Source organism: Copadichromis virginalis, linkage group LG11 (genome assembly GCF_057382275.1).
Source record: "Copadichromis virginalis isolate Kocher_CV1m ecotype Utaka linkage group LG11, C_Virginalis_male_GT1.1, whole genome shotgun sequence".
NCBI classification, from domain to species: Eukaryota; Metazoa; Chordata; class Actinopteri; order Cichliformes; family Cichlidae; genus Copadichromis; species Copadichromis virginalis.
The window spans coordinates 15,304,153-15,320,824 of record NC_140628.1 but is presented as its reverse complement, the minus strand read 5'-3'; the positions used below and the strand labels follow the sequence as shown (position 1 = coordinate 15,320,824).

Below are 16,672 nucleotides of genomic sequence, written 5' to 3'. Positions count from 1 at the left end.
TCTGTACTGAACAGTCATTTAAGATTAGTTAGTAAATAACAATTAGCTAATGTTGTTCATGAGACTAAAGTCATATCACTTTGGTAATGTAAATATAATATGGCCAATATTATAGTTATTATATTAATCATTATTAGCTATTACAGCAGTGAACATGAACTCTGTCAAATACTGAGCTTCAGTACAGATTCAAGTTGCAGTTATTTATGTCTTATCACCTTAAATCTTCACTCAAAGACAAGTATCTTTGACAGTGCATATATAGGTGTATCATATATAAGAGACAAATGTTGTTCCTTCAGTATGTTGGCATTACTAAATTTGGCTCATTGCTTACATATATTTATAAAAAGAAAATGTACAAGCTGTGATAACTGTTTCTGATAAAATGAAGAGTAGACTGATATATGAAATATTCCTTTATTGGGTGAGAAAATCAGACCATGTCATAACTGCTTTAAGTCATACAGAATAGATATCAGAGCCTTAAACAGGCTGGCTTCTGCTAAATGGGTCAAACTGGGCAGAAAGTATACAAACACATAACATCCTTATAGAATATGATGTAACACTATAGATCAACTTACCTCAGAATATATAAAGCATATAAACAATTACAGCAATATGATGCAACAAACACAGCAGTGCTACTAATCCAAAATACTCAAAGCTTCATAGAACTGAAACAAACATTTATTTTTAGCTCCATTCTGCTGCTGATACATACTTTAGGTTTCTGAACATTAAACTTGTTGCTGCCTTTCATAGTGTGTAACTTGAAGGCCCTGAGTACTTTCTCCCACACTGAAAACACTGGGAGGATAAAATTATTTGACCATTACCTAATAAGACTGATTCAGGACAGACAATTAGTTATTTTAAACTTTTCTAGCAGTCCTTCACAAACAGGGAACAGTCTGTCTATTCTCTCCATCTGTCAGCTGCTGCTGGCTCTTCCTCCTCTTCTTCCTCACACACTGCTGAGTTTGTCCTGGTGGATCATCAGGGGTGCAAAGCCTCACAGATGATATGCAGCAGTGGGTCCCTCAGTCTGTCCTCACTCTGGACACTTGCAGTCGTCACATATGGAAATCAAATGTGTGATAAGCTGCAGGATTCAAACACAAGTGTCACTTATAAATACATGTTCATACTTTTATTACACAATCAGAGAGAAAGAAACAGAGAGAGAGTGCAGGACAGACAGACAGGTGACAGTCTCAGGTGTATACACTGCTACAAAACAGCACAAAAGAAGGAGGATTGTGTTATTACGAAACAAGAAGAGTTCCCAGATGGTACAGTGGACACATGTGTGACTCCTGTGATTAAAGCATCTTTCTTTCAGCGTAACGAGTGAACCGCCAGCTCGTTCAAACACACGTTAAAGTCCGTTTAGCTCGACACCACCGAACAGAGGCAGCAATATAACATAGCTAACATTAACAGTGCAGTGAATCCTGCTTGTGCCGTGATATTCATGACTGCAAACCGAGCAGCATCACTGACTTTCAGCTTGTTGTGTTTGTGGATATATGACTGACTTTAATTATACATAAAATCATCACATTCTCTGTAAGATTAAAGTCAACTATTGAACGGCGTATATTTTGAAGTAAAGGCTTTAAAAACAAGTTAGTACAAACATCGCTAATGTCACATAACTTTCCCGACATGTGGCCAACAGTAATGTTTTAATGTTCTTCATTATAAAAACATTCGCGCACAAATAAGTGACATAATATTCAGTACTTACTTCTGAAAGTTTACTCTTCGGCGGCTCCGTTTCCGCCGTTTTTTTCGGCAAAATTATCCACACTACCGCCGCGCTATGAAATCTGGGATATGTTGGGCCATGAAGGCTACACCGACCCATCCTTAAAATTCAGGGAAATTAAGGACGCATTTGAGGGCCGCATTGTGTTTTGGAATTTGCATGTGTTTTGGAGTTTGCAAGTGTTTTGGAGTTTTTACGTGCTTTGTCTCTAGGGGCCACCGTAGTTATTTACATGAATAAAATGTAGCACTTCATGGATTTCATAAGCAACACACTTTAGTTGCTCTGTGGATTCTTTTAAAAAGCAGTTAAAAACTATTCTGTTCAAACAAGCCTTTTGTTGATCTACGTATTTTATATTCTTTACATTATTTACATTTGATCTTTTACATTGTGTATAATGTTTATTGATTGTATTGTTTATTTTAATATTTGTGTACAGCGCTTTGTGACTGCCTGTCTGTGAAAAGCGCTTAATAAATAAACTTTACTTACTTACTTTAGTTGTTCACACAAAGCATAAAGGTAAAAAAATATATATATATGTACAGTGTTATCTTCATTTTAGATTTCAAAAAGTATTTGCGGCTCCCAGTGTTTTCTTTTGCGTGGAAACCGGGTCCAAGTGGCTCTTTGGGTGTTAAAGGTTGCAGACCCCTGGTCAAATCAAATCAAATCAAATCACTTTTATTGTCACATCACATGCGCAGGTACACTGGTACAGTACATATTACTGAATGTGTATACTAAATATGTATATCTACGTGTGTGTGTGTGTGTGCATATATGTGTGTGTGTGTGTGTGTGTGTGTGTATACATATTTTACAAATTAAATAGAGTAAAATAAAATAAATATATAAAATATACAGAGGTTGGTAGTTGGATATTGTGCAAAACAAGTGGCATTTATATACAGTATGGAGTGCATAATGTTGAAGTTCCAGTAGTGAAGGTGAGGTGTCTATGAAGTGTTCAGCAGTCTGATGGCCTGGTGGAAAAAGCTGTCTCTCAGTCTGCTGGTACGGGACCGGATACTGCAGAACCTCCTTCCTGATGGAAGCAGTCTGAACAGTTTATGGCTGGGGTGACTGGAGTCCTTGATGATCCTCCCCGCTTTCCTCAGGCACCGCTTCCTGTAGATGTCCTGGAGGGAGGGAAGCTCACCTCCAATTATCCGTTCAGAGCACCGCACTACTCTCTGGAGAGTAGTGCGGTGCTGTTGCCGTACCAGGTGGTGATGCATCCAGTGAGGATGCTCTCAATGGCACAGCGATAGAAGGTCCTCAGGATGCGGGGGCTCATGCCGAATCTTTTCAGTCTCCTGAGAAAGAAGAGGCGCTGCTGCGCCTTCTTCACTGTTTTGTTTGTGTGTACTGACCACATAAGATCCTCAGCCAGATGTACCTCAAGGAACCGGAAGCTGCTCACTCTCTCCACAGCAGCGCCGTTGATGGTGATGGGGGTGTGTACTTCTCTGCACCTCCGGAAGTCCACTATCAACTCCTTTGTCTTTGCGACGTTGAAGGTGAGATGGTTGTCTTGACACCAGTGGGTCAGGGCGCTGACCTCCTCCCTGTAGGCCGTCTCATCACCGTTGGTGATAAGACCCACCACTGTAGTGTCGTCCGCAAACTTTACAATGATGTTAGAGTTTCTAGTGGCCGTGCAGGTGTAGAGTGAGTACAGGAGAGGGCTCAGTACACACCCCTGTGGAGCACCAGTGTTCAGTGTGATGGGGGATGAGGTGATGCTGCCCAGTTTAGCCAAAAGTGATGTAAAGGCTAATATTTTGAGGTGTGTAGGAGTAGTTAGACCAGTATTAACTGGAAGCCCAAAAATAGCCAAAAAAGGGTTCATTCTGACCTGGGTCCCAAGAGTCTTGGAAAGAATAACTAAATAATGGCTCCAGAAGTCATGGAGTCTTGGGCACAGAAAGAACATGTGACTCAGGTCACATGGGGTGGCATGACATCTCTCACACTGATCCACCACTTGTGGGTAGATCTCGGACACGCGAGATTTCGAATAGTAAACCCTGTACAATACCTTGAATAAGTTGTAACCTAGCACCAGTGTTGGGACTAACGCGTTACTTAATAACGCGTTACAGTAACTACGTTATTATTGTGGTAACGAGCACGGTAACTAGTTATTATGCCAAAACCAGGAACGCGTTACTCGTTACTGGGATTTAAATAGGCTCGTTATTCTTTACTTCGTGTGGTGGCTATCGCGGAGCTTCCACAGATTCAATAACATTAGCAAGTGGTGGAGGCCAGCAGGTGGATGAAGGAAAAGGGAGGCAAGAGGAGAGACCCGAAGTGGCCGCTGGTCCGAGAGTGTCAGGTGAACTGAACTTCAGGTAAGAAGTTATGACCTGCAGTCTATCTGAGTCAGATATGAACCAAGTTTAGGTGGAGTTTATTTTCGTTGTGCTGACTTTTTCGTACTGCGTACTAGCTAGCATGATGGAGTTTCTATACAGCTGGGTGGGTGCTATGATGTTACTGATGTTGAACTTTATTTTGTTCATAAGGTTAATTATTAGAGTTGCCAACTGTCCCATAAAAAACTGAATCGTCTGGTATTCAGAGAAAATATTACGCGTTTCGTATTGAGGTGAAAAGGAACAGTTTGTCCCGGACGTCAGCTACAACAAAAAAGACACAAAGCTGGAGTTATTCTGTGTTTACGCTGCACAGCTGCCTCTTCTCCTCTCATTCTCCCCCCTCCCTCCCTCTCCTGTTTCTACTTCAATCACAAAACTGATCAGTGATCAGCTGATCGGCTTTTCTCTCTTGTTTATTTATCGCCCACTTTGCGCCAGAAAGAGGAAACCAGAGGATGTCGCGCTAAACAACAGCAGCACGTTTAAGCTTGATCAGCTGTTGTTAGAATTTATTTAATATTACGTTCTAGTATCAGCTGATGTTTGCTGGAGCCAGGGCCGTAAAAGCTGCTGGTCATGATATCGGTTTGGTTATCTGGTGAGAGGGAAACATGAAGATGAAACCAGGAGATGTCCTTACTGAATCATCACAGCCGAACAGGTGATGGAGAAACAGGTTTACCTTTTAGGTGACATGAATGAGTTGAAGGGAAGTTATGAACTGTTTCTGAGAGACAAATAACACCAGGATCCTTTTTTAGGTAGCTGACAGCTGGTAACTGTGCAGGGGCGGATCTAGCAAAGTTTTGTCAGGGGCCCAGGTAGGGCATTAACAGGGAGAGGGGGGCACAAGGAAATACTTTTCTTTCTTATTCTCATTTAAAATGTCTAGCTTTTAAAAAAATAATTATCTGAGTCTTACAACAAACAATTGATAGATTGATACATATATACCATCAGAACAGTGTACATCACTGTCACAACAGTATTTATTTTCATTCAAAGTCTTTATGATTTTTCCTATAATGATGGGCCGTAGTCAAATTCCCCGGGACGATTTTTTTTTTTGTCCCAGTCCAGCCCCGTATACAGTTCATCTGCAGTCTGGTGTTACCTACATCTTCCTATTCAGAAGGCAGAATTTCCGAGTTCTGAGTACAATCGAAAGCACTACGACTGCAGTTTTTGTGTTGGATGTAAAAAGCAGGCTAGAATCATGCGGCGGTCAACGACGGTCCAGGCGTGGGATTTCTCTCGTGGAAATGTGCACATTATTTTTTTCCTTTCTATTGGTAAGTGGCACAGTGCACTTCTGGCAATAAGCAAGCTAGAAGACTGGCAAAGTTATGGAAGCAACACATTAATAAGAGAATTCTGAGTAAAACCAAAGTTACTTTCCCTAGTAACTAGTTACTCTGAAAGTAATGAGTAAGTTGAAGTAACTGAGTTACTTTTGATAGAAGTAACTAGTAATGTAACTAAGTTACTAATTTAAAGTAACTTACCCAACACTGCCTAGCACAGGACGTACTATAACAGACATTGGATACTGCTTTCTCCCACTGCTGATCCAAAAAGATTATTCCTAACTCCCACTCCAAGCCCTCCTAATAATAACCACCAAATGGACATCTAAATCCATGAGTTGTTTATATATTACAGATATAATTCATTTCTTATTGGGCTTAAGGGACAATTATTCCTCCCACGGTTAGACATCTGGAAGCTTGGATGCTGTGCCTAAAAATAATGAAATAGATGGGCAGCCGAAAGATTTGTTTCTGAACAGAGGTCTTTAAGTTAAGAAAGTGCCATCTTTAAAAAGATATTTAAAGGTGTTAATACTATTAAGTTTCCACTGTACATAAGTGCCATTGATAAGAAAAGGGGTAAATAGGTGGTTCTGTGTGATGGGCATGTGTACTGATGCAAAGACGTACTTAAAATGACTCCTGTATTGTGACCAAATCCAGTACCACAGTAGTGATGTGCGATACCACTGATTTCCTTTCCGATCCAATACCAAGTAAAATTCAGGGTGGTATCGACGTTACTGATCCGATACCCATACTTTGTACAAAAACGTATTTTATTTATTGTATCTTTTATTGTATCTCAAATTATAGCGTCATAATGATTACAGGATATCAGATTACTTGTTCTTATCACTTAATAATGCAGAATTCATCATATAGAAATAAAAAAACTGAAGTTGTGCGCAATTTGAACATGTTGCCTGTCTGCAGCACTAAAGGACTCCGCGAGAGACGTACGGTTGGACCGTTGGAAAGGATATTTGAACCTTAACAGACGTCATATTCTGTGATATGATTTACCCTGAGGTGTTTGACGAGGTTAGTGGTGTGGTGTTACGCCCCAGTCTAGGGGTACAGGAACGCAACATAAGTTTGAAAAGACTGCCCCGCCCTGGTCCCCAAAACCATACACAGAGGGAAACCAATTCCTTAGTGAATCGTGTTTTATTATCTACACTGCAAAAATGAAGCTCCAGGGTGAACAAAGGCCAAAATAACAAACAAAACAAGCTAAGTCAGGAGGAGGTGCTATCTAAAACCCTATGTGAAATCAAACATCAAACAAAAGACAAGCGCTACACCTAACTCCCTAACTGAAATAAACAGGAGAAAACAGTGCAAGGAAAAACAATACGGCAGCTCACCCCTTCTGTTGCAGTGCTATTTACAATGTGCTATGTACAATGAAAGCTAATATACACACTATATACAAAACTCAGAAAAGCCGCACAAATCACAAGCACAAAAATCTCAAGTTTTGAAGGCCAGGGTCAGGTCTGCTGCTGCTGTCAGTGGCTGCCCCGGGACAACTGCTGGTGAGGGATTTGAAGAAGATCACATGGCCAGGGGACCAATCAGCAGCCGTCAGCTCATCCACTCCGGGACCTGCAAAGACTTAAAGGCACAGACAACAACAGCCACCAAAACAGATTATGGACAGGGCCATAACAGTGGCCACAACACCTCACTTTCTTGCCACATGTATCACAAACCACGTCTCGGCTGTTTGTGGAGGTAAAATACGTCCACACATGACTCCATTCACGCTCAGCCATTGTTGTGAGTGCCATGCCAAGGGGCTGCAACACATTTATACAGCCATATTTCGCATATGACTATGAAAGGCAGAAGAGGAAGTAGTTCCTTCCAATGTAGACAATCCAAATGATATAGTTTCTTTCCACTGTGTTCCTGTTAATAATAAACTACAAATTTACCCTAAATTACTAAAATAGCGATATTTTAATATGAGAATTGATTCAAGAACATAAATGACTGGTATCGGAGGAATCGATATTTCAGTATCGATCCGCACATCACTATACCACAGATTTTTGGGGGTTTTTTTGTGAAATGAGAGGGGTTGAGTGGTAGTGGTTAGCACTTTTGACTTTCAGCAAGAAGGTCCTTGGTTGAAATCCAGCGTGTTGCGTTTTCGTCCTTGTTTGTATTGCTTCTATCCAGATACTCCAGCTTTCTCTCTCGTGCCAAAGACATCCAGTTAGTGTAGTTGGGTTAATTGGTGATTTTAAGTTGCCCATAGGTGGCTATCTCTCTTTGCTAATCCTGCTATAGAATGATGATCTTTCCAGGATGCACCTTTCCTGCCACCCAATGAAGCTGGGATAGGCTCCAGTCAACCTGCAAACCTGAACTGAATATTTATTATACTATTAGAAGGATTTCATTAAATATTTTAAATGGATTAGTTGGTGTTTTACATGCTAGTTTTCTAGTTAAGAGTTTTACGTGTTGATTTTAGCTTTCATTAGTGCAATCTCACAATAATAACAGTAAAAGCTTAAAATACTTCACAGCTGCATGATTGGTTGACTGGATTTGTAGAAAGATACACTTGTGGTCATAAGGTACATACGCTCATCATGGACATGAATACCATGGGCTTTGATCTTTAGTGTCTTAAAAAAAAAGAATCGTGGTCAAGTTTGAATTTATTTTGGATTCTTCTACACAGTCAAAAGTACAGATGCATAGGTGAAATGTAGGCATGAACTCAAATCTTTTAATAAGTGGTTCTGAATGAGCTGCATGGTCTTTTAAAATTGCACCACACATCAAAACTGGAACGGATGAAGAAGGTTAACATTCCCCAAAATCTGAGGACTATGCTTAAAAGCAGGGTCTGTATAAAACCAACCAATTTAGCCAACTACTTTTTGACTACCAAAAATGCCTGTTAAGGTGGTAATTGCTAATGGACATTTACCCAAATATTAGTCCTGGTGTATTTGTACTTGTATCTCTGTGTGTGTTATTATTATTATTATGTGTCTGGTTGTTATTATGAAAAATTCACCTCTTAACAACCAGGAATGCTGCAAACATGTGAAAGTAATCAAATTTGCTTCTGGAACATGCAGAGAATGACACATTCCTGAAGTTTGGCTCAAAATGCAGGATAACTTGTAGTTCTTTACATACTGAAAAACTGCAAGTATTAAACATTCCCCCATTAGTAAATCAATCAGATCAAGATGAGGATCAGATGGAGATAAAAAGGTCATCAAGGAACAAGAGAAAGAGACAATTTTTCCAGTTATCACACAGAATTGTCTTTTGGTAAAAGAAAACTGTATAAAAAGAAGATGGCAAAAAGGAAAGTGAAAGGTTCATGCCTTTGTATGTTTCAGGTGTCTCCTCTGCTTTTCACACACCTGATTTTCCCAGTAGTTACATCTCATTTTTCTTGGTTAACAATTTTTCTCCTAATAGAGCTCACACTGCCAAATGTTTTCTCCATCTGACAGCTGTTGTCTCTAGAGTCAAATAAAGCACTCACTTTTCAAGCGTCACAGTGGACTTTGTTGTTACATATTATAAACAGACACACATTATATTAACATGGACCCACTCCAAGGGCGTAGATTTGGTATGAACGGAAGGGACATGTCCCCACCAATATCCAGCGATTATTCAAATGTCCCCACCAATAATTTGATCTCTCCGAATAAAGAAAAACAAATCCGATAAAAAGAAAAAAAAAACGATCCGTCAACGTCTCATTCACACAGCGGCGCAGAAAGAGTTAAATTACGTTCTCTACTGGAGTCCTACCTCATGTGACAAATATGGCCAATGTGATTGGCTGTGCCTTTCAGGGAGCTCTGTTTAGTTTTAGCAGCTGCAAGCCTGCGCTGCGAGGACCTGCAAGGAGGAGAGGAGGATGGCAGCAAAAAGGAAGAACCTGGATATAAAAAAGTATTTCGGAAACTAACTGCACAACAGGCAGCACTATTAGTTATCTCAGTCTCCCAGAGTAGCATTTCTAATTTTGATTGAAACTGTCAGAGAAAACGGCAGCCTCGAGCAAGCCAGGATACTAGTTTACAGAGCCTGTTAAAATTATATGTCTAACACAGTGGTTCTTAACCTGGGTTCGATCGAACCCTAGGGGTTCGGTGAGTCGGTCTCAGGGGTTCGGCAGAGCCTCCACTGCGGAGGTCGCAGAGGTCCAGCCACGCCCGAATTATCGTGTAAATTTGTGATGACACGCCCCCTTCTGGCCATCGCTGGCTGCAGACGATCATGCTACACTGCTTGGCCAATCAGGGCTGCGGGGAATGTAGCGCGCGCAGTAGTCAACATGTGAATGTCGTGGTAGTACTTCGCGTGATTTTTTTTTTAACATTTTAATCCATACTAACTATGTCGGGCAAAAAAAGAAAGTGGTTGGACGAATATGTACAATATGGATTTACATGTATCACGGAACGTGATGGGAGTGAGCGTCCTATCTGCATGATTTGCAACGCCAAGTTGAGCAACTCTAGTCTCGCACCGGCAAAACTAAAGGAACACTTCTTGAAGCTGCATGGAGACGGGGAATACAAGAACACAACACTTGCTGAATTCAAGGTGAAGAGAGCCAGATTCGATGAAAGGCCCACTCTGCCTGCTCTTGGATTTGTACCCGTTAACAAACCGATCCTCACAGCATCGTACGAAGTTGCTTACCTGATTGCAAAGCAGGGCAAGCCACACACCATTGGTGAAACACTCGTGAAACCAGCCGCGTTAAAGATGGCAAATCTGATACTCGGAACAGCGGCCAAAGGTAAATTATCACAAATTCCTCTTTCAAATGACACAGTCAGCGACAAAATAGAAGACATGAGTAAAGACATCTTGGCTCAAGTAGTCGCCGATCTGATTTCAAGCCCGGCAAAATTCAGCCTTCAGCTCGATGAGAGCACAGACGTTGCTAATCTAAGCCAGCTTACTGTTTTTGTGCGCTATGTGAAAGATGACACGATAAAAGAAGATTTTTTTATTTTGTAAGCCTCTTACAACAACAACTAAGGCAGCCGATGTGAAGAAGCTTGTGGATGACTTCTTCGGAGACAACAATCTTTCATGGGACATGGTTTCTGCAGTTTGTACAGACGGAGCTCCCGTCATGCTGGGAAGAAACTCTGGTTTTGGTGCGCTAGTAAAAGCCGATGCACCACACATCATTGTGACTCATTGTATTTTGCACAGGCATGCATTGGCAACAAAAACCTTGCCTCCAAAAATGGCAGAAGTATTAAAAACAGTGGTGGAATGTGTGAACTATGTGCGAAATAGTGCTCTGAGGCACCGCATCTTCAGTGAGCTGTGTAAAGAAATGGGCTCTGAATTCGAGGTACTTCTGTACCATTCTAATGTTCGGTGGTTATCCCGGGGACAGGTGCTGAATCGTGTTTTTGCCATCCGTGTGGAATTAGCCCTGTTTTTGCAAGAGCACCAACACTGTCATGCAGATTGCTTCAAAAATCCTGAGTTCATTCTCATTTTAGCGTACATGGCTGATATATTCGCAGCTCTCAATCATCTCAATCAGCAGATGCAGGGTGGTGGAGTCAATATCATAGAAGCGGAAGAACACCTGAAGGCTTTTCAAAAAAAGCTAACGTTATGGAAACGACGAACAGAGAACAACAACTTTGCAAACTTCCCCCTTCTGGACAACTGTGTAAGTAAGGTCGAAGATGTGTCTGGAATCGGAGATGTTTCTGTATCCATGGAACTGAAGCAAACAATTGCAACGCACTTAGATGAGCTTGCAAAGTCTCTCGACAGATATTTCCCTACAAGAGAGTCATATCCAGCATGGGTGAGACAGCCGTTCACGTTTGCTGTTGAGACAGCAGATGTCAATGATGAATACCTTGACGAAATCATTGAAATTCAGCAGAGCCAGGTTCAACAGCAACTCTTCAGAACAACAACACTCTCAACGTTTTGGTGTCGACAAATGGACAAGTATCCAATTATTGCTAAGAAAGCCCTGGATTTTTTTATACCATTTGTTACAACATATCTTTGCGAGCAATCCTTTTCGACGATGCTGGACATAAAAACGAAGAAAAGGAACAGACTTTTCTGTGAAAATGACATGAGACTGGCACTTGCCAAGGTGAAGCCACGCATATCTGAACTGGTCTCTCAAAGGCAACAGCAGAAGTCACACTGATTTGCAGGTATGTAATTTGTTGTAAGTTCATGCATTGTGTTGGTTTTGTTCTTTGAACAAGGTGATGTTCATGTACGGCTCATTTTGTGCACCAGTAAAAAAACATATCTATGTCTTGAATTTGAAAAAAAAAAAAAAAAATTTCACTAAAGAGGGGTTCGGTGAATGCGCATATGAAACTGGTGGGGTTTGGTACCTCCAACAAGGTTAAGAACCACTGGTCTAACATTAAAATGTTGGTGACACAATAATTTCTTCCTAATGGCACTGACATATTTATAGGGTTCATTTTTGAGGCAAAATATCATGAGATAGTCATGCTTTTGCAAATATTCCACCTTGGAGTGCAGTTTGCACAAATTGTTTTAAAAATGCACTCACCCTACAAACATTACTGATGAGTCAAGATCTGCACAAATTGACAGAAACACTGAAGCAGCTACACATTTTATTCTTATTGTCATGTATGTCCTATTTGTCAGGTGATAGAGAGTAATGGTGATACAAGAATCACAGGTGACATTGGATGATGACTTGGTGGTTCATTACTGTATTTGAAGCACATGTGTGACTGCATGTATGTGGAATGTCTCACTGTTATTCATCAGCTGACAGAGGCAGCTCTGCCATGTTGTAGCTCGGACAGAGGTGAAGAGGCGAGGTCACAGGTGACTGACTGAAGATTTGGTGCTATAGATTAACTAGTATTTATTATCATGACAATTGTTAGGCTGCTGATGTAAATTGATTCATTAGTGTATATTTGACAAAGAATCTGAATTGACATGTCTCACTTTTTATATGGCACGAATCCATGTTTTATTTTATCAGGTAGCAATATGTCCTAGTGCAGTCAGAGGGGAAGAGCTAGGGCCAAAGGTGAGGCACATCAAGCACAGAATAATAATTTTAATCTGAGGATAAAACGCATGTACTGAGCCTGAAAGAAGCTTCAGTGCTCTCAGAAGACTAAAAAGATCGCTAAGGTCCACCAGGAGAGACTGGACAGTATAGATGTAAAACAAATATGCCAGCAGTTTATCTCAGTTAACGAGAGGAGAAAGCATGTGTTCGGCTCCTTCACATAGTGGACATTGAGTTGTTGTGTAGGGCACCAGTAGTCCATGTCTGTTGCTGTAACAGTAGTTCATGTTTAGAATAAAAAATCCCAGCTCACTGATTTGATAGGGGCAATAGTGTAGTGTGCCTAAAATGTTGCATAATTTTGCTAAGAGATCTTTTACTTTGTGGTCATCTTAGATGAGCAGTTTTATGGACAAAAACCACCAGGTCATTCAGTGTTCCCTTAGTGCTAATGTGTTAGAGATGTTGGTGTACTATAACTGAACTAATGTTGTTAAGTCCTTAAAGTCATTTTCTTTTATTGTCATGACTGTATTTGAAGCTATTTTTATGTTTGTATGATACCTGATTTGTGTGGAATATGGCTGAAGTAAACTAAAGCCTAAAATACTTAGTCAGTCATTTGTTTTTATAGTAATTTAACATTATATAATTCACATATAAAACTATGAACTGCAATTTTAAATGGTTTAAAAGCATGCAGAATAGCATATGTAGGCAAGTATATTTCTCCTTTTTTTAATCAAGAAGCAAAGACAGAAAGGAAAAAAAGAAACAGGGCAGGGTTCAGTGGTTGAATCATCCGTCCCCACCAATGCCAAAACCAAATCTACGCCCTTGACCCACTCCAAGATAAGGTCAAGATACAAGAAGGGAGAACATTCTGATACTTTCCCAGAAACACAGAGGACATTTGAAGGCTACAACTTAACAAAGTTTTAAAAAACCTATGATCCAGCTTTATGCTGCAGTCAGTAATGTCTGCAGCATAAGGCTGGTCATAGTTTGTTTGTTCTTTAAGTTAGTTTACTAAATATAGCCAAGACTAATTTAGTAAGAACACAAGGGTCTTTTGGTTCAGACCAGCCCGTGGTCATCAGGACTTGGCTCCATCCAACCTGGAAATTATCAAAGCATTTTGGAATACTAAGTTTTTTTTCTGGAAGGTATACGTACTAGGGAAATTGCACTAACAACCAGGAACAATGCTAAAAATTAAAATTGGCCCTTGATCTTCAGGCAGTACTGCATAAAAACCAGGTTTCTGTCATGAAAACTATGGGATGGGTAGAGGAGCACTTCTAGAAATCCTTGTCTGTGAACACAGGTCACAAATTCAGGTTAAAGCCCTGTCTCTCTGCAAAGGAGAAGCCACATATGAACAAGAACCAGAAACATCACCATCTTCATTGCGCACAAGCTCTTTTAAAATGGACTGAGGCAAAGTGGGCAACTGATCTGTGATCAGACATTTCTATTTCTATCCTTAACCACCATGAGGAAGTCAAAAGTGAAACACATATGTGACGCTGGTGCAAAGAAATGTGTCGTGAAAGTCTTAAAAGACAAATTGAAGTATGCTAACTGTGTCTTACTCAGAGGTTGTGTTAAAATGCTGTACAGTTTAGTGCAGGCTAAACAAGTTAGCTTTCTGTACTGTGGTGAAGTCTGCAATATGACTGAAGTATGTGCTGAGAAAAACTGCCAAGAAAGTGTATGGTGTGGTGGTGGAATAAAAAATACAGGAAAATATTCGAAGGGAGAGGTTATTTATATCTGATAAATTGAGTATGAAACCCACTGAATTGTGATAAATAAATTATCATTTGGGAAAAAATATACCTCAAACATGCACTATGAAAAATCTCTGAACCTTTTTGTCTTGCCGGTCATGTCTATAACTTTAAGCTGCCCTAAAGTGCTTTGGAGGCAGACACATTTATATTCCAGGTCTCCAAAAAAAACCCCAGATTCAAAATCAATGAAAAGCTGGAAGGCGTGTTTTGTTGGGTTAACTGAGTATTTGGGAAAGTAAACCCTGGGTCATTTAGTGGTAACTGAAATGTGTTTGCAAATTGCTGATGTTTTATCTCATAACTCACAACACACGTCTCTCCTCTACATAAGCTTTATACGTTAAAAGTAGGGGTGGGTTTTTATAATCGATTTATCGATTAAAATCGATTCTGGCTTGGATAACGTAAAATCGATTCATTAAAATCCTGAATCGATTTTTTAATATAAATTTATTTTGCCCGAAATGCCAGAATCTCTGGTGAAATCTCACAAAATTTCAACAACCACCAAACAGCTAAGACAGTAAATGAGAGCAGGTACACGGATTCTGCACATAGACTTAAACACACAGCGCGACCCGCGAATCAGAATCAGTTAGATGTCGCCTTTCTCACAGTCGGGGCTGAAAGCCGACAGCTCGCTGATTCTGATCTGTCGGCGGGTCCGCGCTTTGTGTTCACGCCCTTTATGCGCTGATTCTAAAGCTGTTAGTTTGATCTCTCTCCAAACAATATTGACCGAACCAGCAGCAAAAGAAGATCCAAACTACGCTTCACATAAACATCGTCATGAATTCACTCTGACTTTTACTGTTTTGCTTCCACCATTATGCACAGCACTCTCTCTTTCTCTCTCTCTCTCTCTGTACTTCAAGAACAGTTTCCCGTCTAAAAATCTGTTTTCTGCGTTATTCGCTTGCTTGCTACGCACAAGTCTACCGTAGTTTACAGCGCTGTCGGCTGCTGTTTTTTTCCCCCTTTTACATTCTTCTGAAAAGAAAACCTCATTTCTGCTGTTCAATACTGAACAAATTTAAACTTTTTAAAATTATTCAAAATGCAAAACGCTTAGCCGTGTCTCTAATAAAACCGCTGTAACGTCAGAGGTAATGTTCATATGTTGATTAATGGTTTTCTTTCGTTTTTGATGTACTGCAGAATATTTTTTATAAAATCCCAGGCCAGGAAAATCACCTTCATGTTTTTCTGTGTTTTATCTTCAGCTACTTTGACACAAAGGCATCTGCTGTGACGCTTACACCTGTGATAAAGTCTTGCGTGTGTCAGCTTCCTTTTTATTGATACAAAAATATGTAAATGTACTGATCTGAATTATAATATTTCTGACTGTCAAAATTTCCCAGATTTAAATCGAATCGAATTAAATCGAATCGTGGATCGAATCGATTCGGCACCTTGTGAATCGGAATTGAATCGATTCTAGAAATCAGTGACGATACCTATGGGCAGAAATCTGTGCCATCAGAAACTGAATTTGAATAAGTTCAATTTGAATTTGAATTGCTTACAATCTGAATTGTAACTTGAATAAATGCTTTTGAAAAATGAATTTGAATTAGTCTAATTTGAAATTGAATTTATGCTTTGAAAATGATCATCACTAAAATGAAATTTAATTTTATATTTTGAAAATGAATTGATTTGCTTTGAAACTACATTTTATCCTTTAAAAATTCAGCTCTCGAATAATTTCAGTTTCACTTCTCACCATTCAGTTTCAGTTCTACAATTCAATTTCAGTTCCAAAATTCAGTTTTTTGGAACTTACATCCACATCCACATTATATCACTTCAAACAGAGGTGATCCAGTAATGCTGCACTAATGAATTAGACTAACTATTCACTTTAGCTAAAGTTATTAAGTTAGCTAAAGAGTTGGGATGCTGTGTAAGACATAAATGAAGCTAAAATACAAAGGTTTGGGCACCGTTTTGCATGTTTCCCTACTGTAGGGGTCTCTGCAAGCATACAGAGGGGGTACTCTGAGAGGGTACAAGATGACAACTCTGGAATTCTACTAGAAACAGTCGATCATATTTGTTTGTCAAAGCTGAATTCAGGGCAAACTACGCTAAATTAGTGTTTTTAGCTAACAGCTACAATAAGCATAAAAGTTACTGCACGGCTATCATTTGTTAACATGACGCTTGTTCTTATACATGTAATACATTTATTACCAACCTGAGAGTTTATCCGCTGGTCATTCGACATGACGAATGACTTCTGAAGTCTTAATTCAGCTCAAGACGCTGTAGATTCCCGTCAGTAACACTTTCGGTCCGCTAGTAAAACGTAGTTCTATTAATCTGCG

At 39.9% G+C, this 16,672-nt stretch overlaps 1 long non-coding RNA gene across 1 annotated transcript; it reads right to left on the bottom strand.

The window, feature by feature from the left end:
- Nucleotides 1-6,628: 6,628 nt before the first annotated feature.
- On the bottom strand, nucleotides 6,629-16,625 carry LOC146698249 (uncharacterized). Its single transcript, XR_014922895.1, has 2 exons — nucleotides 16,543-16,625; nucleotides 6,629-7,097 (listed from the first exon to the last, which is right to left on the bottom strand). It is a non-coding gene; the product is annotated as an uncharacterized LOC146698249 (long non-coding RNA).
- Nucleotides 16,626-16,672: the final 47 nt, after the last annotated feature.